Genomic DNA, 22,020 nt, shown 5'->3' with positions numbered 1-22,020 from the left:
CATCAAAAGTCTGAGTTGAGTCTCTAAAAAAATTCTGTATTCCTCCATCTTTTTGCTTTAATTCTCCATTTCTTAAAAAAAATTTTTTTAATGGAGTTACTGGGGACTGAACTGAGGGCCGCATACATGCTAAGCACATACTCTCCCAAATGAGGTATAATCTCCCCCATAATTCTTTTTAAACATTTCTTTCTTAGTATTCAGAGGTTAGAGGCCTCTAATTCTTTTTCTGGAGACTTGTCCATGAACCTGTAAATCTATTATTAATGGACAAATCTTGGTTTATTAGAAAAATCAATAGAATATTCTGCAATCCATCCAAAAGGAAATGCTCATTGATTTAAATGTTTCTCCTTTATGGTGATTTCTACTTTCTGGTCTAACTTAATTTATTAACAGACATCCTCATTATCATAATGACCAAACTCGCTCTGAGTGGGCACCTGCCTAAGGCTAAAATTCTTTCCTCATGTTTTACTTCAAAGCAGGTGTTTGAAGTTAGGTATCAGTGTCTCCTTTTTTGCAGCTGAGGGATTGAGAGATGGAGCAGCTTGTCCCAAATTACACGCAGCTGGCGGTGGCTAGCTCAGTGCTGGAACCCAGGCTGCACAGGATGCATTCTTAATTGCTCCTCTAATCAGCCTCCCGTTGAGTGATTTCCCGAACTCCTGTGACTCCATAAATGGTCAATTTTAGTGATCTCAGCCTGATGAGGACTTCAAAGGAGAGACACCAGTGAGAATGTGAGACAGAGTGGCAAAAATTAAAGTTGTACATTTTTACAAAAGTTTTATTCTGAGGTAATGACTTAAAAAGTTAATTTTTTTTTATTTTAGTGCTCTGTGAGCACTGAAAACAAAACATTAAAAATAATTATAGTGCAAAAGAGAAGTGGGCTTTGAAAGTCCAACCATTGCTAGTGATGTTACTTGCTTTACTCTAGTGGCCCTTATTTACAGAAATACTTAGAAAGACTGAATTGGTTTTATGTAGTCTTAGTATGGAAGAAAAGATTGTCAGTGAATATTGTAAGTAAAATCATTACTCTTTTCTTTCCTGATTATGAACAGGTAAGTTGTTTTTATAGCTTAAGTACATTTCCTCATTTGTGAAATTTGAGTAATATTGTTTTCCTTGTCTAACTGTGAGAGTTAGACGCCTTGTATACAAAGCACCCAAGAGGTGCTTAATAAAAATGTGCTGTCACAATGACAGGTATTTTAGAAGGATCAACTCTGAATACTAAAGGGGGTGGCTTATTTCTGATGCATATTCAATATGTATATATATGATATATATGAATATGGCTTAAAGTAACAAGGATTCATTTATTTTTTTAGTGCACAATGAAGTTTTATTGAAATCTGTATCATTATATTGAGACAGGGACTAGTTAAATTGCCTTAAGCAGACGACCTTGAAGATTATTTACACAGAATGTGTATTGTTACAACTCAGAATTCATGTTGCCGTGTAGCATCCACTCAGATATTTAAATTCGTGGATTCTGACCAGATCCATTAAGTTTAGAAAAATCCACATTTATCATTTTCAGGGAATAAGCTTCTCTCTTTTGTGATTAAAGAAAATTTTGATTTTTTTTTCCTGCACTTTTAACAGGTTTAAAATATCAAAACATTGATTTGACATGTAACATTTTTAATAGAATAAATCTCATGCTGTTTTAATATGTAAATAAATGTTTATGTATTTCAACAAACTTTTACGATTTCCTGGCTCTTTGAGAAGTATTTTGCAAGATACTTAGATTACCTACTGTTGGAAAAATACAGACGTTACTTTTATGAATATAGGCCTAGTACAAATCTGTTGGTTTTTGCTACAGAGCAAGACATGAGGCCTAGGAGAGCTTTGCTGCCGATTGCCAGGAGGACAGATCCCAGGTCTCAGTCTTCCCTCCTGTAAACTGAAGAGGCTGGACTGGTTTCTTTCCTCCTCTAAGATGAGTTTCCATAAGCCTGTCTTTTGTTTATATTCAGGAGTATTAGCAATATCAGATTAAATACTGAATACCCCTCCCTTACCACGAAACAAAGTGCATTATGTGCTACAGAAGCTTTTAGTTATCTGATTCTCGTTTCTGATCCTACAGGCAATTTTGTGTTGCATGTTTCCCGGCAACCTGGAAGTTCTTTTTAGCCATAGGTGGCGCTGTTGCACCTTCTTACCGTCTTAATTTTCCTGTTTGTTAAAGAAGGCTTAAACAACGTTATTTTATTTTGATTTCTTTGCTTAATGCTTCAGAATAGCACAGTCTCCATTATGTCTGTCTACCTGGAAAAATTATTCTGCTTATATCTTAGTTTTATTCTGTCATCTCACTGTGAACATCTCAGACTTGCTGTGCAAACAATGGCAAATTCGGACTTTTCTTCCAGTGCTAGAAACCAGTGAGCCGGGAATTTATAAAACAGCTAAAAGCGGCCTCTGGAGCACCTTAAAGCTGAAAAGTGTACTGGGTTCCCTGAGTATTGACCCCGCCGCTGTGTGTTAATTGGTGGTAGGTGATTTGGTACATATAGGAAGGGGTGTAGTGTTTTGACTTGGGTTTGCGTGCACGCGCTGCCACTGAGCCACGTGAGCCTAAGTCAGTTTGTTCTGAGATTTCCCTCGTCTGTGAGATGGGGATGCTCATATCTGCTTTGTAGAATTGTGAGAATTAGAAATTATGTAAAGTGTTTACCACAGTGGGTATGTCAAGAGGGCTCATAAACTTTAGCTACTGTATTTGAGAAGCCATCATTTGATATTCTTTGGCAATTACTAAGAAACAGGAAAATAAGGAAAGCTGGTTTTATGATGAAAGATATTTGAGGAGGTTCCATAGTTCCTATACCCATAATTTAGCATCAACAAAGTCAGAACTGTTACACAGTCGCCCTGAACCAATGTTAAGCCACAGAATTTTTTGTTACTTCAAATATGTTGGGGCTTAAGTGGATCCAATACTTACACACATGTTGTCTCCAGCAGCCAACTGAGAGATGACAGAAAAGAGTAAGCAGGCGATATATGTCTTCTTTTTTACTGATGAAGCCACGTTCTCCATGAACTTCAGGGCAGTGGGAAAATGTGTGTCATTATACTGTGTCCCAGAAGTAGAGACTCACCCTGTCCCAGGTAACTCTGGGCCACAGTGAGCCTTCCCTTGAGAGGATCTGCCCCATCATGCACAGGGCTGTCCTGCCATGGAGCTGAGCATCCCAGGTGCTTCCCAACGGTGGCCAGCACTGGAAGGAAAGTAACGGTTTCACATACCCTGCTTGTCTCTCCGGACTCACACCTCAATCTGTTAGTGTGATAAAGGCTAGCTGTGGGCCATGTGTCTGTGGTGTGGAGAAGCACTCTCCGTGGCCAAGAGGAGTGGGGAGGAGGCATCCCCTCCCTCAGTTTAAACAGGTGGTGGTATGGAACAGAAGGGTGCTCCCCAAGAGTTTATAAAAGGAGAAATAAGGATTTTCTTTGGGACTTAGTCTAGCCAGGAAACAGAGAAGATTATTAGAAAGGAGACTTGTAAATCACTTTAATATTAAGTTGACATTTGTTGAGCACCAATAATGTGCTACATCCTTTTCTGAGAGTTTTACAGAAATGAATCCTTCAATCTTCTCAACAATCGAGTACGGAATGTTTGATTTTTATCCCAGTTTTACAGTGTGGAAATTGAGGCACACAGAGGGTAAATTGGCCAAGGTCACAGAGCTAGTAAGTGGCAGAGCTGGTATTTAAACCCTGGCTGTCTGGTTTTGAGGCTCCCAGGGATGGGCTTTGGGTGTTTAGAGGTATCTGCATCCCTGGATCTCTGCACCACTGTGCATCAGTTTGCCCAATAAGTACAGGGAAAGGAGAGTTACACAGGAGCTCACAGTCGTGTCTCAGCCACTGTCCACGAAGTGTGCACCGTGATTAGCGTTAATTGTTTTCCAGGCAGTAGATCTGTTGGTATAACAGAAATTCAGTCCATTGAGTTAATCGAGAAACCCTTCCTGCTCTGCTTCTGTCCATGTTTGCCATGTGACTGCCTGCCCGAGATTAGGCCGTGGAGGAGAAACTCTACTCATGGTTGAACTCTGATATTTCAATCTGGTTCATAGTTTCACATATTCTGTTACATTAATAAGTTAAGTTTCTGGTTTTCTTGCATCAGTGTCTCGTGAGTTTGGTTAATGTGAAACCAGTCCATAGGAGCCCAGGGATGCTGACGGTATAATTTCTGAGCACGTTGTGCTACTTCTACACGTGCAGTCCTGACTGGAGGATGTCTGAATTCTTCACTGATTTCTCCCAAGAGCAGGGTCCTCTCCCACCCCCGGATGTGAGGCTGGGAGCTCTCTGAGTAGGCCAGTCAGCGGCCAAGTCCACCAATCAGAAAATGATGAAGTACCTGGAAGTGGATTTAATAGAAGAAAAGGACTTCCAGGTAGTCTGATGGGCTGTTCGAGTCCATTTGGTGAAAAGCTGTTCACTGTCTGTGGTTGAGTTGATTCTTTGCTGTTGAAAAGTCTGGATTAGATGAAGGGATTTTAAAAAGCAGAAAGGAGTGATTTCTGGTGGTACGTCCACACCGGTGAGAAGTGATGGATGACCGCCTGTGTGAGGCATAAACAGAGTCTTACAAACTTCATAAAACAGCTTTAAAAGCTCTGCCATCTGAGTGCACTTCATAAGGGGTCCGGATCATCACTGGTCACGCTGAGAGCGCAAATAACTGATGATGGCATAAAGGACACAGAGGCATCAAAAAGGTCTCAGTCATGTTCCCTATTTAAAGGATGGGGCACAGTGTAATATATTTGAGCTGGTTTTTCACTGAACAATTTTTCGTGTTTTCTGGGACTCCCAGCTCCCGAAGTTTCCACGCAGCTGCATGTCCCCTCACTGCAGCTCTGTCAGCGCTTGTCCTGGGCTGACGTCATGTCACGGGGAGCAGGACCGTCAGTGTCCCCGGTTCCTCCGAGCTCCGTCTCCTCATCCGCAGTGCTGGGCTTCTCATCCGTGTCTACTTAGAAGGGTTGCTGAGAACCACACGTGATGGTTGTCAGGGGTGATTTGTGGTTGCCCCTGTGTTTGACATATAGTCAGTATTTGATAGAAACACATATTTTTTATTATAGTTCTGGCTTCTACATTGCAGTGGTTTTTAGTCTGCATTTTTTTATAACTTTTTTCTTATTTTTAAATAAGCACTTTTTTTCGGGGGGGGGAATTACTGGGGATTGGAGCCAGCACATTGTGCATGCTAAGCAGGTGTTCTACAGCTGAGTAATACCCACCCTCCTTGTCTGCACTTAAAAGTAAATATTGCAATACACAAAATAGCTCTTAAACACCATCATGGGACCTATTTTCTGTATAGACAATTGAATACATATGCTATTTCAATAAGAATAAATGTTGGGACATACCTGTCTGAATCTGTTTACTTCTTTAAAAACGATCATAGCTAGTGATAAACATGAGTCTTGGATCCAGTACTTCTTAGGGTCTGCTTTGACATCATGGGAAATTACATTCTACAGAGAAGGCAAATTGGGTCTCGTTGATATTTGGATGATTTAGCAGATGATCAAGTCTTTCAAAACTTGACACTTTTGTATTTTAAACTAACTGCAAAATTATCTTCTAGAAGTTGGAATTCCTAAGCTTGTGAAGTGCTCAGTAATTCAGTGTGTATGTGTTTGTGTCTGTGTGACCGTGTTTGTGTGTGATTTCAGGAAGGTAGAAATAAGTTCCATGTAGCCCTCTGATACCTTCGTCCTCCAGTTCAAGATGTAGGCATATATTTACACAAGTAAATTGATATTCTTTAGTCATTTGACATATTGGTGGGAATACGAGGTTCTCACACTTGTTTCAGAAGGGTTGGGGAGCATCAGGTTTGAAAACAGGAGGGGAAAGAGGCCGTGAGGCACTTCACACTTTGTGCAGGATTTGAGGAACAGTAGCTCTTCTTTTTTCTTCTAAAGAAAACTGGTGCTGAATTGTAACATACTATTACTCAGAATTGCATTTCTGATCAGATACAAGTGCCTCAGAGTTTTCAAGGCAACATGAATGATGAAATCCGTTTTAGGAGTTATCTTTAAAGTAGTGTTAATTTTCAAGTAAAAGGCTATAGCCTGTTCTTTCTTCGAAGGGTAAAAGACGTTCTCATTGATCCAAGTGCATGATCAATGTGCTTAGTTTCTTTGGGGTTTTTTCTTTTTTTTTAAGTGCTTGTTTCATTGTGGTTTGAATGAATGTTTAAAATTTCTGAATTTTGTTCTTTAGAACATGCTGATTTATCAGAACTGTTAAAAACCTGATTGATTTTTCGTCTTTGATTGGAGGGGCACCCTTTTGATTTCTGTTGTCTGTTAAAGAGGGAAATTCTTCCTCTAGCCTGCAGATCATTAAGTGAATGCTTTGCAGTGTGCCTTTAAAATTCTTTGAAAGCTTTGAGCATGCTTGTCTAGTGAATTTTGAATTGACTCATAGTAATGACTTTGCTTTGATTCTGTGGCTTTTGCTCCTCTCCACAAGAATTTGAATTCTGTTGCATTTTGTATACGTGTTCTTAACAGGGGAAGAAATTTTACATTTTTTACAAAGGTGGGTTTTACTATCCCCTCTGAATGCCTTCTATAATTGATACAACAAAAATCTGTTATTGCAGTGCTTAATTATTTCATAAACTAATTTTTGGCTTAATCAGAAGCAATGAGAAAGAGTGATAATAAAAAATATGAAAACCTTCCTTCCTTTGAAGAATAGAAATCAGGTGGTCAGGCTCACGCATGTTTTGTGCTTGACACACTTACTTTCATGTCATTGTGTATCATGATTCGGAGATGGAGTTGCTTCAGGTTTTATAGATTTTTGTTTTAACACTTTTGTTGAATTCTTTCTCCAGGCTGATGTTTCCTGTTGGATTTGTGGAAAGTGTAGAAGGGAAACAAATTCTTTGTTTTATTTTCAGGAGGCCTGAGTTGCTGATGAGAAAAGAGTTGAGGGTGGGCTGAGGAACAGAGTGACACTCCCTCTCCTCCCGGCTGAAACTGATGAACAATGAAATCAATTAAGTGTATCAGTATTTGACCAATAGAATTCAGCGAGCCCAAACTGGCAAGTTATGCCCAATGGAAAGTACTGAATTCACCTGCAGAATTAGGTGCTTTGCCAATTAGAAGCAGCTTAGAGCAATCAGAAAAATTAGTTCATATGATGAGATATAAAAGAATGTAATATCTTCTATTTCTGAAACTTTTATTTGTTAAGTTGTGTAGAGCTAAAATTAAGTTTCAAGCGCCAGGAGTTAAGAGTCTGGGTGGTTCTGTGGGATCTTTAAACAGGGATGAGTCTAGATCCTGCTAGAGTGTCTGAAGCTGGCAGGAAAAGACCCAGAGCTAGGATTTGTTATCCTAGGTTGTCCTCCATAATGGTTCCATAATGGTTACATGTGGGAGCCCAAGATTAGGTTAACAAATTGTAACAGACCCCAGCCGCCTGTCAATGTTAAGAAGAAAAATGTGTGCTTAGTAACTGCTTTGCAAGCAGGAGCCTGTGCATCCTCACTCCTGTCTCCTTGCCTTAAAAAGCAGAGACAATGCTTTGCTTGCATAGTTGATGCTTTAGATAGCACTCTGCTCATTGCGAAGCAAGGACCCAGGCCCTCAGCTATAAAAGCTGGGCTTGTGTGCTTTTAGATAGTCTATTATCCCCAAAACAAGGATCTGGCTGGCCTCGTGGTCTGCTTTGTAATTCACATATCTAAAGAATGTATCTTATTCCCCTCACCCCATGACTTCCCTAAACATACACTAAGCCTTTGTACTCATTGTGGATTCTACAATCTCTGTCTCCTCCCGTCTTTCCTCAAGTTCCTACTTACTATCACACAACTGTTAATGACTTTTTCCTTTCATTATACACAGTAAATATAGGAGCATTTGAGAGGCTCGTGGAGTTGGCTCCCTACTCCTTCTCTTTTTCTGGACTTTTCCCACAGAGTCTTGAATAATCATTCCGTGTCGGTACGAATTCTGCCAGCCATAACCCACAGTTCCAGGTGAGAATGATGCAGGCTTTATCTCTCCTACCCAAGGGAGAGAGAGAAGAGAATTGAGATCTGCTCCCTTGTGGTCCCTTCCTTCCCCAGGGCCACTCCCGTTCACCTGAAGCCTTCTGGCTTCTGCTGTCAGGGCCTCTGTCCCAGGACTGACTGCAGCCATTTTTTCCCTTGCCAACATTTCCTGTGCCTTTCAGAAGTTGGTCTCTTCTCTGCAATTCAACCCTGGCAGATGTGATGGTGGTCAGCGTGCTGGTGGGCAGTCACCTGGGGACTCCCAGGAGCCATGCTGATTCTCCTGAGTCTCTCATTCGGGGTTACAGAACTGTCGAGCAACGGAGGAAGCCCATTCACGTGAGGGCAGCACAGCATTGCATCACTTTCATTTTATTTTTGAAATTTCAGTGGAGAAATTATTTGTAGCAAACTGTTCCAGTTTTTTGGGTGACTGCTTTCCTCACCACCATTTCCTTGTTGGATGTGGTGCTTGTTTTAAGAACCAGGTTTCTTCTCTGGTTATTTCTAGCAGGTGGGCTTGCCGAATCCTTGATCTGCATTTGAAGCAGAATGCTTCATCTTGATGTCAAACTGATTTTCTTCATTCTGAATATTTCGTATACACACAGCAACTGTTTCTAGTGAACTGCTCTTGTCCAATTTCGGTTAACTCACATTTGCTGATCTCCTGCTTTCATGCTGAGGGCAGTTTCTTCTTCCTGTAATAAAAGTTAGCAATTTGCATCTACTATGGGAAGGTACTGGCCCGAGGTGCTTTTGTTCTTAACAGTTTTAATACAATTCACCCATTAAAATTTACACCGGTTTTTACTCTATGCCAAGAATTGTGCATCCCGGTCAAACTTAGAATATTTTCATCCTCCTAACCGGAAACCCTGTATGCATAAGCATTCATTCCCATCTTCCCCATCCTCCCACAGCCCCAGGGAGCCACTCTTCTCTCTCTGTGGATTTGCCTGTGCTGGACATTTCATGTAAATTGAGTCAATTCATGTAAATGGAACCGTCTATTGTGACTTACTTCTTTCACACTGAGTAACGTTTTAAATGTTTGTCCACGTTGTTGCCTGGGTCAGTACTCCATGCTTTGCTATTGCTGAATAATATTCCACTGATTGGCTGGGCCCCTCTGTTTACCCATTCATCAGGTGATAGGCATTTTGGTTGTTTCTTCTTTTTGGCTGTGATGAATAATGGCACCGTGAACATTCCTGTAGGAGTTTTTATGTGGACATTTGTTTTCAGTTCTCTTACGTGTGTGCCCACAGAGCAGAATTGCTGGGTCATTCAGAAACCGACTGTTCAACTCTCTGAGGTCCTGCCAGGCTGTTTTCCAAAGTAGCCATGCAGCGTTACATCTCACCAGCAAGGGCTGCTATCTCTGATTCCTGTGTGTCCTCATTAGTTCCTGTTATTCTTTTTTTAATTATAACCTAATGTAGTGAGTGTGAAGCGGTTTCTCCTAGTGGTTTTGACATGATTTCCCTTACAGCTAATGATTTTGAACATCGTTTCATTGTGCTTATTGGCCATTTGTATATTTTCCTTGAAAAATACCGTTTCAGATCCTTTATTCATTTTTTAATTTAGTTGTCTTTTTTGTTGAATTGTAGGAGCTCTTTTTTATTTGGAGATACAAATTCCTAATCAGATAAATTATTTGAAAATATTTTCTCCTGAGTGTTGTTTTTCCATTTTCTGGATGGTGTCCTTTGAAGCAATGTTTTAAATTTGATGAACTCAAATTTATATCTGTTTTCTTTTTTCCTTGTGGTTTTGGGCCAATATTTGAAATCTGAGGTGTTTTACTTAAAATTTACATATAAAATAACTTAATTCTTAGGACCATCCTAGGAGACGGGTGCTGTTGTTGTTCCCAGTCTATGGATAGGAGGCTGAGATGCAGAAAATTTCACTGACTTATCAGTGTCAAAGCTACCCAGTGCTGTGGGAGTTCAGACCCTCATGTTTGTCCCCAGCATCTGTGCTCTTCACCACCATGCTCCACTACTGCCTGGAATCGTTAATGAAAAAGTCTTTCCTTTTTTGGTTTCTTGTTTGTTTTCTCATTGGGAACCTCATCTCCTCATTTTCCTTGCAGAGATCAGTGTAGGTTTATTTTAGGTCTCATGTAAGCAGAAGCATTGCTATCAGTTAACTTCTTTATTACTCACTCTCCAGTGATGATTGTTGCTATTTGACTTAATCAAGTCATGATTAAATCTTTCCTGCTCATGACACTAACAGCAGAGTCATGACTTACAGAATGCTCAAAGAAGAAAATAATTGATTGATTTTATTTTGCTACCCAATCAAACCAATCAAATAAAAACCCTGGTGTTGACACAGACGGTAAGCCCTCCAGAATAGGGTCACTGTCTTTCTTGTGTTTCGTTTGTTTGGTCACAGTGTCTGGATAGTGACTTGCTGTCCAGCAGTTTTGTGAGGATACGGTGATCGTGAATCATTGTAAGGACAGAATTTTGACAACAGACTGTATTGGTCATTTCACGAGGGAAAAGATAATATAGAAATACTGCTCAGATCTATTTTAAAATTAAGTTTGGAATGTTGAGAAGAGTTCAAGAAACCATACAAAGATATTTTTCACTTATTTTAGATCTATCTTAGGCACATTATGATTACATAGCAGAGTAACTTATCAACTAGATTTGACAAGAGGTGTGTATTATTGATTATTATTTGTTTTAGTTGAAATATTCTACCTGGGAAAAAATAATCAGTGCCCATAAATGAACAAATATGTTTGTATTTCTATGTAACATGGGAGCAGACTTCATCTGTTTCTATATAATATATATGACTGTGTGTTTTAATCTGTCTGTCAGTGTATTTATAGTTTTTCAGCAATGTTCTAACTTTAGAATACTTCTAAGAAAATCACCCCCGATTCTAGTGCAGTTTGTACTGTGTATCATGTCTTATGCATGGGATTCCATTGTCTCCTCAGTGAGGAATTTCCTCCCCTACTGAGGTAGTAGCAGAGTTAAAGGAACTGTGATTTCTAGGCCATTGCTCTCCTTGTGTTTGCATTTGGCTGTCAATCGCGATTTTCCCTTTCTTGAATTTTCATTGTTCAATTAGAATTTTTGAAAATAAGTGTTAATATGTTGTATTTGTCTCCCTAGAAACTTGATGTGTTTGTGCTTTTCAGTTTTCAATTTCTTAAAAATGTAAATGCACTCTTGTTTTTAAGTAGTCCTTTTTCACTAGATATTTGTTTACCTCTTTATAGTTAAAATACTTTTTTTCAATGAATGAATCTTTGTGCATGTTTTAAAAGATACCTTACTTTTTATTTTCCTTATTATAAAAATTATATTCATTCTAGAGAATTTAGAAAATAAGGATAAACACAGTAATAACTTAAAAATGGCCTCTAATCTCACCTGGAGATACAGTTGTAAAGTTTCAAATTGAGAATTACAAGTCCTCTCATGTTGTTCTTCTTTTTCAAGATCGTTTTGGTTACTGAGAACCTCGAATTCCCATATGAATTATAACAGCAGCTAATCAGTTTTTGCAGAGGAACCCGCTGGGATTGTGATCGAGACCACGTAGAATATACGGATCACTCTGGGGAGCACTGCCATTCCAAGAGCACTGTCTTCTGATCAAGGAATGTACGTGGCGTGTCTGTCCAGGTATTCAGGTCTTCTTTAATTTTTTTTCAGCAATGCTTTGAGTTTACAGAATATTATTTTACTTTTTTTTTTGCCTTTATACTGAGGACAAGTGTGCAAGGTACCGGGATCAGAAGTGTATTTTAGCCCCGCCCCTTGCTGCCAACGTGGTCGCTGCACTCTTGCTTTGCCTTGTGTACAATCTTGCACAAAATAGGACTTCAGTAACTCTCTCTTGAATGAATGATTATATGATTGTAGGATGATGCTTGAGAGTCCTTGTGATGATTTTTTCCTCTAGCCTTTCCCCAATTCTTAACTATGCCCTTTCTCTTCCTAAACTCCAGCCTGGGTTTCAGCCTGCCTGTGGCATTGATTTTCCCTGTCTGTAGACTCTTCCTTTCACTGGTTCACGATAATGTTACATGTGGGCTATGGAAACTTGCTAGATGTCAAGAAAGAGCAAATCCATTGCATGCTAGTATTTTTACAGTGTGGTATTTTTTATCAATTGAAATTAAATCATGCTGACCCCCTGAGCCCTCCCGTGAGCTCTTTTCACTTTCCTACATCTGATACTGCTCTGGTTGCTACATGTGCCCTTCCCCCAGCCTTGGTTTTTGGGTTGAGTAAGTCATCATCAGTGGAGCCCTCTCTTTAAAAGATGAAGAGATCATTTGCTCCTTCTCCCTGGTTGGGGACTTGAATGAGATGAGATACCAGATAAAGAATGGAGCTCCACCTCATTCTGACCCCTGCTCTTTCCATTCCGTTCTCCAGAGGAAAATAGTACAATTCAACAGTATAAAGATTGATTGTGAACTAATGAGATAGACAAGACAATCGATCATTTATTAAATATCCTTTCATGCCAGAAACAAATGTATTATACACACAAAAATCACACAAAGCATGATAATATCGTGCTTACAGACGTGGGTCCGAGTTCGAGTCCTGCTCTGGAGTGACCAGTCCTGTGAGATGGAGAACTGGTAGGTCGGCTTAGGCTCTCCAGGACTGGTTTTCTGTCCTGCAGAGATGGGGCTCGCTAGGCTTCCCTCCCCCGTAGAGATGCTGTGGGGTGTAACTGTCACACGTGCACAACTGCTTGTTCCTCGTAAGTGCAGGATAGCATAGATTTTGTGGTGACGGCTTTATGACCACCCCGTGTAGACTCTCAGTGCTCCAAAGGGGTGCCTTGTGGTTTGGAGATGGGATTCTCATTTCTGTAAATACCCAAGGACTGTGGTATTGGGCCCTGCTGATTTGAATCTATTCTTTAGAAAGTACATATTGTAGATATATTTTTCAAGCATGTGTGCTTTTTTTCTTTTATTATTTATAGTTCTACCCTCTCATCTCTTGGTGTGACTTTTCATGGAATCCAGGAAACAGTCCTAAGCTACCTGCCTCTTCACTCTTCTCCGTGGTGGTTTTCTTCCCTGACTAAAAGAGGGTTTTGCACAGGAAATTTTCTTTTTTCCCCTTTTCTTGGAGTCTCTCTTTCGGTCTGCCCATCTCTCACCTGTCCATCTGTCCATTTATCTACCCACTCGTTCTTCTGACTTGTTCCAAAAAGCATTTCAGGCAGCTTACAGAAGAACAGATACCAAATAAACAGGTAAGAAAATGGGGCCAAGTTCAAACTGTGAGGCTAGGAGGCGAGCCTGTGTGAGGGTTGCAGCCGTGAGACACACGCCTCTGCCCTGTGACTTATAAGATCGACAGCAAGAGTGTACCTGATGCTCCCAGCAGACACAGGGTAACAGGGTTTGTGGGAGATGCTCACTGGCTGTGAAATAAATAAGTGGCTCAGGAGAAGCCCAACATTTCCAGCTACAAAGGCTTAGGAGAATATTTTGAGTGTCTTCCAAAATCAGGGTACTGCATTGTTTCTTTTGTCAGAGTTCTACGTATAGTTGGTTACATTCTGTACCTGGAAATTTCTCCAAAACTTCTTCCCACGTGAGTCCCATGACTTGGGAATGGGGTGGTTCAGCTCATTGACGGGGGTTGGCCAGAAACCGAAAATGACAGCTTCAAAGGAGCCTGGGATTTGTCAGTTATGTTTTGTCAGTGCTGTAGATTTCAGGAAATGCTTTCATACTTTCTCTCCATCTGAGGCAGCAGTATGCTCTCTTAGCAGCATCAGGAGCTCAGAGCCACGGGATGTTGGGGGCTGACTGCACTGCCGTCAAGACAGCCAAGCTAGTCACTGCAGGCGTGGTCCTTTCACGTAGCGCATTTCATGTTCTTTAGTAGAAGGTTTCAACAGGGAGTTAATTAACTGAGTTAATTAACATTTAATAAATATGAAGCTTTGATTAAAAGACGGTTATAGGCAGAATATAAGTTGTGAACAATTTGAAAACGGTTTCATTACTGAAATTTCAGTAGGGAAGATACACAGTTTATCTTATTTATGCCTCTCTTTTAAAGTAACAAAGAAACAAGACAGAAAAGGCAGAGGATGATTTCTGTTATTCCTTTCGGCTTGCAGGTGCCCTCACATCCAGTGGCTTCCATCCAGACACCAACACTGGCACTGGCCATGCTCAGAACTGCCTCAGCCCTGAGGACACAAGTGACAAATAGAAGGGGGCCGCGCCCTGTTACAGCAGGTGCTCTCACTTTGTGGGTTCTTATGTAACTGCGTGGTATTAATCAGGATCTCCCGTTCTACATTGTGTGGCGCTGCTGCGCTGTCTCCTAGTTATTTGTTTCTGTAAGTACTCGTGTATTATTCTCCAGTGTGTGGTACTAGACATCTAAAAATGCTTTTTTCAGATGAAAAATAATGTATATTTAATATGATAAGTCTGAAAAAAGGGGCAAAAGGGTCTATCCTGGTCCCACTACTCAGAAATAATAATTAACACTTTAACATCTACTTTCTGTTCTTTTCATCAGTGTGTATCAGCTCTGTCATAAAAACCAGTGAGCACTCTGTGCCTGTTTACTGTGTGGAGACCTCCATTTTCCATTCGGCTTATTACATGTTTTTCTACAATATTCTATCTCCCCTGGCATGATTTTTAATGACCAGTATAGCATTATGTCTTGTGGAGGCAACGTCCATTTTACTTCGGACTTAAATAAACTTTTAAATTCCAAGTGTACTTAACTGAAATACTGAAAAGAGAACTGTGGTGGTACCGAAAGAGCCCTAGCTCCCTTCCCCTTATTTCCTGAGTGTAAAAGCTGTTGCCAATGTGGTGTATATATTTCATGACCTTTATGCCTATGACATCTATATATACCCATACATACATACATACATACATACATACATACATACATACATATGCGAAATCTATGTATATGTGTGTATATATGCTTTTTTGAAAAATAAGGCCATACTATATGTTTTCTGCAGCTCGCTTTATTCACTCGGGTATATCATAGACGTCCTCCCACTCCAGACTCACCCGGTCCTTTCAGATAGAGTGGAGGGGTCTCCTGACGTGCAGGTGTGGTCTCTTGTGCAAGGACAACTTTGGTGGGAGAATGCTGTGGACAAGGCCCTGGGCCACGGGGAAACGCCAGTCCCCTCAGTGCCCACAGCTCGCCGTGATTTACCGCATCATTGTCTTGATGGTGGACACTTAAGTTTTCTCCATTTTCCACTGTCAGAAAGGATGTTTGACTGGCATCTTTCTTTAACAGACATTCCTGTGAACTTGTATGAGCATGCCTTTAGTTAAGTCTTCTGAAAATTTAGTCCCTGGATGTGACATTTACGTTCATCACAGGCTACTATCAAGTGACTAGAAATTCCTTCTCCATTGTGGAATGAAAAATGTAGAATTACTTACGTAACCAATTCTCTACCGCTGGATATGATTTCACTTCAGCTTTTCTTCCCACCAGTGTAAACAGTACATCTATTTGAATTGATTTTTTTTCTAAATGAAACGATTCCTAGAAGTGGGGTTGAATCGGTGTGTACACACGTTTTTCAGAGTTTACATACCCATTGACATGTCATCCTCCAAAAAGGTCGCTCACAGTTTTTTCTCCCACAGATGGACACTAGCTACAATATCTTTTAAAAATATTTACCAATAAGATGAGCAAAAGTGCTTTTTCATTGTTTTAGTTTGCATTTGATGACCAGTGAGGTATTGAGCATTTTTCACTGATTAGCCATCTGACTTTTGAAAAGTGAATGATCCATTTTGTCCTTTGCACAAATTTAAGTGAGGAAGCTTCTTTTTGCTTTGTGACAGCTCTTTGTATGTTATGAACATTAATCCCTTGTCTTCATCAACATCTATCACAGAGTTTTTCCTTGTCATTTCTTTCGTTTCTTTTTGTTCAGTAGGTTTATTTTTGTTGTGGCTCAAAATATTCTTAAGATAGTAAATGTCTTCCTTTTGGGTTTTATCTTTGGTATTACTCTTAGAAATACTTTCTTATAATGGTATAAATCTCTTATGTAGGTTTATTTAATGTCTAAGATGGAGATGATAATAGTACTTGTTATAGTGAGGAGAAGTTGAATTAATGTGAGCAAAGAGTTGTATTTGCTGTTATTAATATTTACATCACTATCTGTAATTTTTTTGTGGTCATTATGACAGGAATAGAATTTGTTCTTTCCAGGTGATTCTCTGATTGTCCCAGGACAATTATTGAATTCATACTTTGCTCTTTGATTTGAAATCCCACATGTACAAAATACTTATGTACACTAGAGTCTCTTTTTGAGCTCATGCTTTATTTCTGTCAATCTTACTTCCTTACTCCAGCGCTATATCTTACACATTGTAAAAATTAATTATTATCTGACAGTGCGATTTTTTTTTCTTTTCTTCCATCCCAAACTTTCTTGGCTATTATTATGACTTTATTATTCCTGAAGAATTCTAAAATATTTTGTTCAAGTTAAAAAAAAGAATCAGATAAGAGTATTCATGGGATTTTTACTAAGTTTTGAATTATTTTTAGGAGAACTTCCATATTTACAAAACTGTTTTCCTCCATGCAATATGTTGATGTCTCTACATTCACACCTCTTATTTACCCCTCAGTACAGTCCTGTAGTTTTCTCCATGTACAACATGGGCATTAATTTTGAGTTTATTCCAGATTATTGTTGATGTTTTTGTTAACTTTGTAAGTGAGAATTTTTTGCTATTATATTTTTTAACTGTTTAAACTGACACCTAGGAAGGCAGATTCGGTTTGTAAATACTCACTTTGTAACAAATCATTTAAAACTGTAAGTATTAAGTAATTGTTCCAGGATCCTTTCTTTTGTGTTTTTAAAAATTTGTTTCCAATATTATCAAAATGGTCATAGCTAAGATGTATAGGAGTGGAGACAGATGGAGAGAGGTAGTGTGGCTCATGTACAAACTGTGAGCACTTTCATGGCTGCCTTTAGGCTGGAGAAGCCCCAGAAGAGCCCAGGTTAGACCAGGGGTGGCTTTGTATGCACTTGAAAGCCAACTTTCCTACCTTTATGGTGAAGGCTGGTGGGCGTGGCAGGTAGATGATCAAGGTCTGATCAAGGTCATTGGCTGCACAGAGCGCTGTGTCTGTGAGAACTGGAGTCCATCGCCACGGGAAATGCTTGGTGCCAGGAACACTGCAGGGGAGCTGGGGAGTCTGTGTGTTAAGGATTTTCCAGTCCTGGGAGTGGGAAGATCAGACTCTGCATTCAGATCTGAGTTTGAATTCATCCTCTCTGGTTTACTGGTCCTCTGACTTTTGTCAAGTTATCTACCCTCTTTGAACTCCTACTTTCTTGTCCCTCAAAATAGGAGAATTACGGCCTGCTGCTAGAGTGTTTGACCAGGATAAATGATTTGTTTCTATAAGATGCCACGTACAGTCACAAGCTCAGTGAGAAATGGGCTGTCACCTCTTCATCTGCAAGTCAGTGCTCTACAGGACATTGGGGCAAAGCCAGTCCGTAATTTGTTTGTGATGCAAGTAGGAACAAAATTAATGTCTTGCCTTTCCCTTGCAGTATTCTTACTCCTTTGCTTCATTTACTTCTTTCCTCCTTTCCTTTCCCCTGCTCCACCAAAAGATCCTGAGACTCTCTCAGAACACTAGATTCAAATTACTTTAAAGGGTGTCTCATCCTCATGAAATGACAGTAACTTAAAAAAAATCTGTACAGATCCCAGACGTCATTGTATTTGATTTACACACACACACACACCCACACACACAATCAGCCTACCTCCCACTTGCTGAGGGAAAAGGACCAATTTTTCTGGGTTTTCATTCACTGAGCGTGAGAGCAAAGTCTCTTACGCAGACTTTCACCTTGCTTAGTGCATGGTGTTTTTAATTGGATTTCTGCTTTGTGGCCATAGAAATATTCTCCTTATAGAAGAGAGGATGAGGAGACATAGACATTCTGCTGAGATATTGGTGTCAACATATTTGAGTTGGAAAGGTCTTAGGACAGCATAGAGTCGTAACTTTTTATGGGTGAGAATTCATGATAGCGTAACTTGGACAAGAACCTAGGTCTTCTGTCTTCGTGTCCACGTGGATGAAGAGGCAACAGGGCTGGAGATGGCAGGGATCCTTCTTGCTTGATTTCCAGGGTCTTGCTAGTTTTCATTGCTCAGCTGCCTTTAGTTTAGGTCCGTGTGGCGTCTCATGGGAAGGTCACTCTGTCCTGATAGACTGAGTTTCTAATCAGCAAAAAGCCCTGGACCCACTCATATTTCCCAGAGTTTTTCTGCTGTCCTGCTGACAGTTTATATAAATGATACCTAAGAAACTACTGGATATAAAATCCTTATTGTTATCATTTGCCCTCAAGTTCCATAGGAATGGGGTGCTGTCTCAGGCTGTCTAAGGCTAGATCTGAACAAAGATAGGGTGATAAGCTGTGCTGCTGGACCCTCCCCAGTTGAAAGGGATTTCCACCTTAGTTTTTAGAATCAGACAGATGAGATCAAATCTTGCCTTTACCAGTTATTAGCATTGTGAACTTGGGGAAGAAACTGTACTTGTTTGTGTCCAATTTTCTTTATCTGTAAATAAGTTCAATATTTACTTTAGGGTTTTTGTTTTAGAATTGAATGAGCTAATTCCCTCATTTATACCTAAAATACTGATCGCGTGGTTCTATGCTGGTGCCTTGGTAGAAGATTACTAAGGGACTCAGCAGTGAGAATGCAGGTGGGGGACCCCTGGATCATAGAGCTTATATTCCAGGATATGCTTGTAAAAGACTGGATGTGCAGTGGATTTTTAGTAAATGTCCATTCCTTTCCTTATCCACATTGATTGTGTATATATCTTTGTACAATATATGAACAATTTTTTATTGCAATTTAAATCTCTTTGTAGTATTTAAATTATGTAGCTATAACAAAATACGTGAAATAAAATGATTTGTCTTTTATTTTCTTTTCAATATGCAAAACAAAATAAAATAGAAAAGAAAAAAGGTTTTGAAGGAGTAGAAATAATTTTATTTCTGTGGAATCAATTCCCTATGTTAGGTTTTTTTAGTTGTGTTGTTAAACAGCATATAAAATTGATAGGTTGTGACTTCAGGGTTGATAGCTAGGTGAGTGTAGTTACTTTTTGTGGTTGTCTTTGATGAATTATTTGCACTAGATCATAAATGATGTGCATGTTACATATTGGAAACGAGGAAAGAGTGGAGACATACTACCTCCAATGCAGTCATCTTGTTACCAAGTCGAAACTCGTACTGCTTGCTGCATGACAGGCCAATAAATCGGGAGATTGAGGTGTTGGAGCAAGGAATAGTGACTTTATTTGAAAAGCTGGCAGACCCAGAAGATGGCAGAATGACATGCTGGAGAACCGTCTCCCCCAAGTCAGAAATCAGTCCGCTTTTATACTAAAAAGGGGCGGGGATGTGGTTGGTTGTTGCAAACTTCTTGCGGTACGAACTGTTTCTCCTTGGAATTCTTTGTTCTTGCAGCTGTCCACGTGGGTCAAATCATGGTGCCCCTCTAAAACCTCCAAAAAAAACCAAAGTTGATTCTCTATTTTGCAACTTGCCATCTCTACATAAGTGCAGAAGAGTTAACATCGTGAAAGATCAGAGCCCGGAGAATAGGCTCTCCTGGATATTTCAGGCTAAAGGCAACTTTCTTTTACAAAAGGTACAGAGCTACCAAGTCTGAGCCTAGAAAACGGCAAAGGTTTAAAGCCAAAGGAACAGATCTAACATGCAGTCAAATTTATTCTTTTCTATAACAATTTCTTTTTCCACCTCATAAATAATTTTAGTAAGAAACATGAGCAATTGTTTTACTTTTGCTTCTTAGTAACGGATAAGTGGGCCAAATACATTTATGAGAGCAGGGATGCTGTGCGGGCATTGGGGTCACAGCAAACTCTTGTTGGGGGTGGTCAACTCTGCAACATGTCTGATGCCCCGTGGGTGTTGGTGAGGGACCCCATAACCAGGGGCTCTCTTCAGGAACCAGCATATATGGGCATTGACCTCTGGGGACCTCTTTTTCAGCTGACGGAAATTTTTTCAGATACTGTAACTAAAAAACCACTTCAGCTGGTGATAATTAGGGAATAAAGGAAGAGGAAAAGGGCTTGGATTAGATTAGAAGAGAAGGACAGAATATCAGGGAACCTGGGGGCTTAGCAGTGGGTCCTTGGGAGAGAGGGGAGCAGAGGTGGGGAGGGGCACGGCTCTGGAACCAGCTCCTGCATCTGTCCCAGGGCCCAAGTCACACGGCTTTTAATTGGCCCAGGACGCTCTCCTGTCTGGATGTCACCCTGGGAAGAACCTTGAAAATCGAAGGTAAAGGGTGGGCAGCACTCACATAGGGGATCACTGAGGACTTCGTTCAAGTCCACGGTGCCCTTTCTGGTCATGTGTCTTCACTTGCCCTTCATCTTAGGATCTGAGGAGCAGGAGCAAGGAACGCAGGGAAAGATCCAGGAAGACATCAGACTGTGTTAAGAGAAGACAGTCACAGCCACACGGGGAGCGAGGACACTTGCAGCAAAGTAAAACGACTTCACAACTATTGCATCAGAGCTGCCGGTGTGAGAGAGCCTAAGCCTGTCTCAGAGTGCAGGGGACAAGCGGAAAGGAATGGTAAATTTCCACTGACAGTTGAAATTTTGTTAAATAGCCTGCTACTGTTGCTTGTATCACTTGAATGAATGCAGGCATATTTCTGTGGGCATTTATAGGTTCACTCAACCCCACCAGCCCCTCTTGCTCCCATCGGGGATGGGATTTCTCAAGCACAGTGCACCTCCTGCTTGGGTGGGCCACGCTGCGGGTCCTCGCCTGTGGCCGGGCTGCTGAAGGGCACTGAGTCCCCGAGGCGCGGCCTGCGAGACACGACAGGAACACCTCTGCTCTTGACTGAGGGCCTCCGTTTCGCCCTGCAGTGTAAGAATGCTGGTGACTGAGTTAGAAGCATGCTTCGAAGCTGTCTGTGTCCTTGCCATCGAGAAGTGGAGCCTGGGAGCTTCCGAATTTCTCCAGAATGCGGTTTACATTCACCTTCGACAGGTGAGTTTATGTCCTTTTACAAGTGGAGGAATTACTGCAGTTTTCCTGGAACTTACTCACCACTAGTCCATCTGATTTTTCTGTGCTAGGATTCAATATGGCATGCTAAAAATTCTGGAGTCAGATCTTGAAACCTTGATGAAGAGGATTATTTTATTTCTTTATATGATAGTATTTTACTTTCAAAATTCAGAGTTTTCAGTTCTTTCAAAAACTTTTTGGGGGTTTGGAGAAACAACTTTGCTCTTACCATCTTTGTGACCTGTTGCTATATGCCTCTCACCTGTCTTCTGTCACTTGTGAGGCGGTTCCATTTGTGACCCTGTCTGGGTTGTTCATGGTATAAAACATAAAGTCTGTAAAAGTACAGTCCCTATTACTCCGAAGACATTCCAAAAATACTACTTAAATCTGGGTGTGGTTTTAAGAAGACAAAATCATTAGAACATGTACTTGCAGGTGGCTAGTGCAAAATCCCCAAATCAATAGTCTAGCTCAACATCTAAAATCTTTCTAATCTACCTTGGATTTGTATGGATAATTGAAGCAGTTTGCTAAGAACTCAAGACCAGGGTTAGAATAAAGGCTGGTGTAGCTCAGCAGGTCCTCCCAAACTGATGCTCTGCCAGAGGGCGGGTCCTAGGGGAGAGGGCGTGTCCTCTCCTCCCTGAGCTGACATTTTGATGGCAAAGACCTTCATCAGGTGAAGAACTTGGAGTTTCTTCTAAGAAACGTGGGTTTGAAAACAGTCCTAAAAGCGTGGGAGTGACACAATCCCATTTGTCTCAAGT

The 22,020-nt window shown here is 40.5% G+C and overlaps 1 long non-coding RNA gene across 1 annotated transcript in view; it reads left to right on the top strand.

The window, feature by feature from the left end:
• LOC135319327 (uncharacterized) overlaps nt 1–22,020 on the top strand; it is a 175,260-nt gene that overhangs the window by 131,051 nt on the left and 22,189 nt on the right. Inside the window, exons 16-20 of the long non-coding RNA XR_010377838.1 lie at nt 11,566–11,751; nt 14,231–14,455; nt 19,661–19,844; nt 20,422–20,803; nt 21,106–21,229. This is a non-coding gene — a long non-coding RNA (uncharacterized LOC135319327). The remainder of the gene's footprint in view (nt 1–11,565; nt 11,752–14,230; nt 14,456–19,660; nt 19,845–20,421; nt 20,804–21,105; nt 21,230–22,020) is intronic.

This window comes from Camelus dromedarius, chromosome 25 (assembly GCF_036321535.1).
Source record: "Camelus dromedarius isolate mCamDro1 chromosome 25, mCamDro1.pat, whole genome shotgun sequence".
NCBI lineage: Eukaryota > Metazoa > Chordata > Mammalia > Artiodactyla > Camelidae > Camelus > Camelus dromedarius.
Note: the sequence above shows the minus strand (reverse complement) of the source record. Positions and strands in the feature narration are given on the sequence as shown.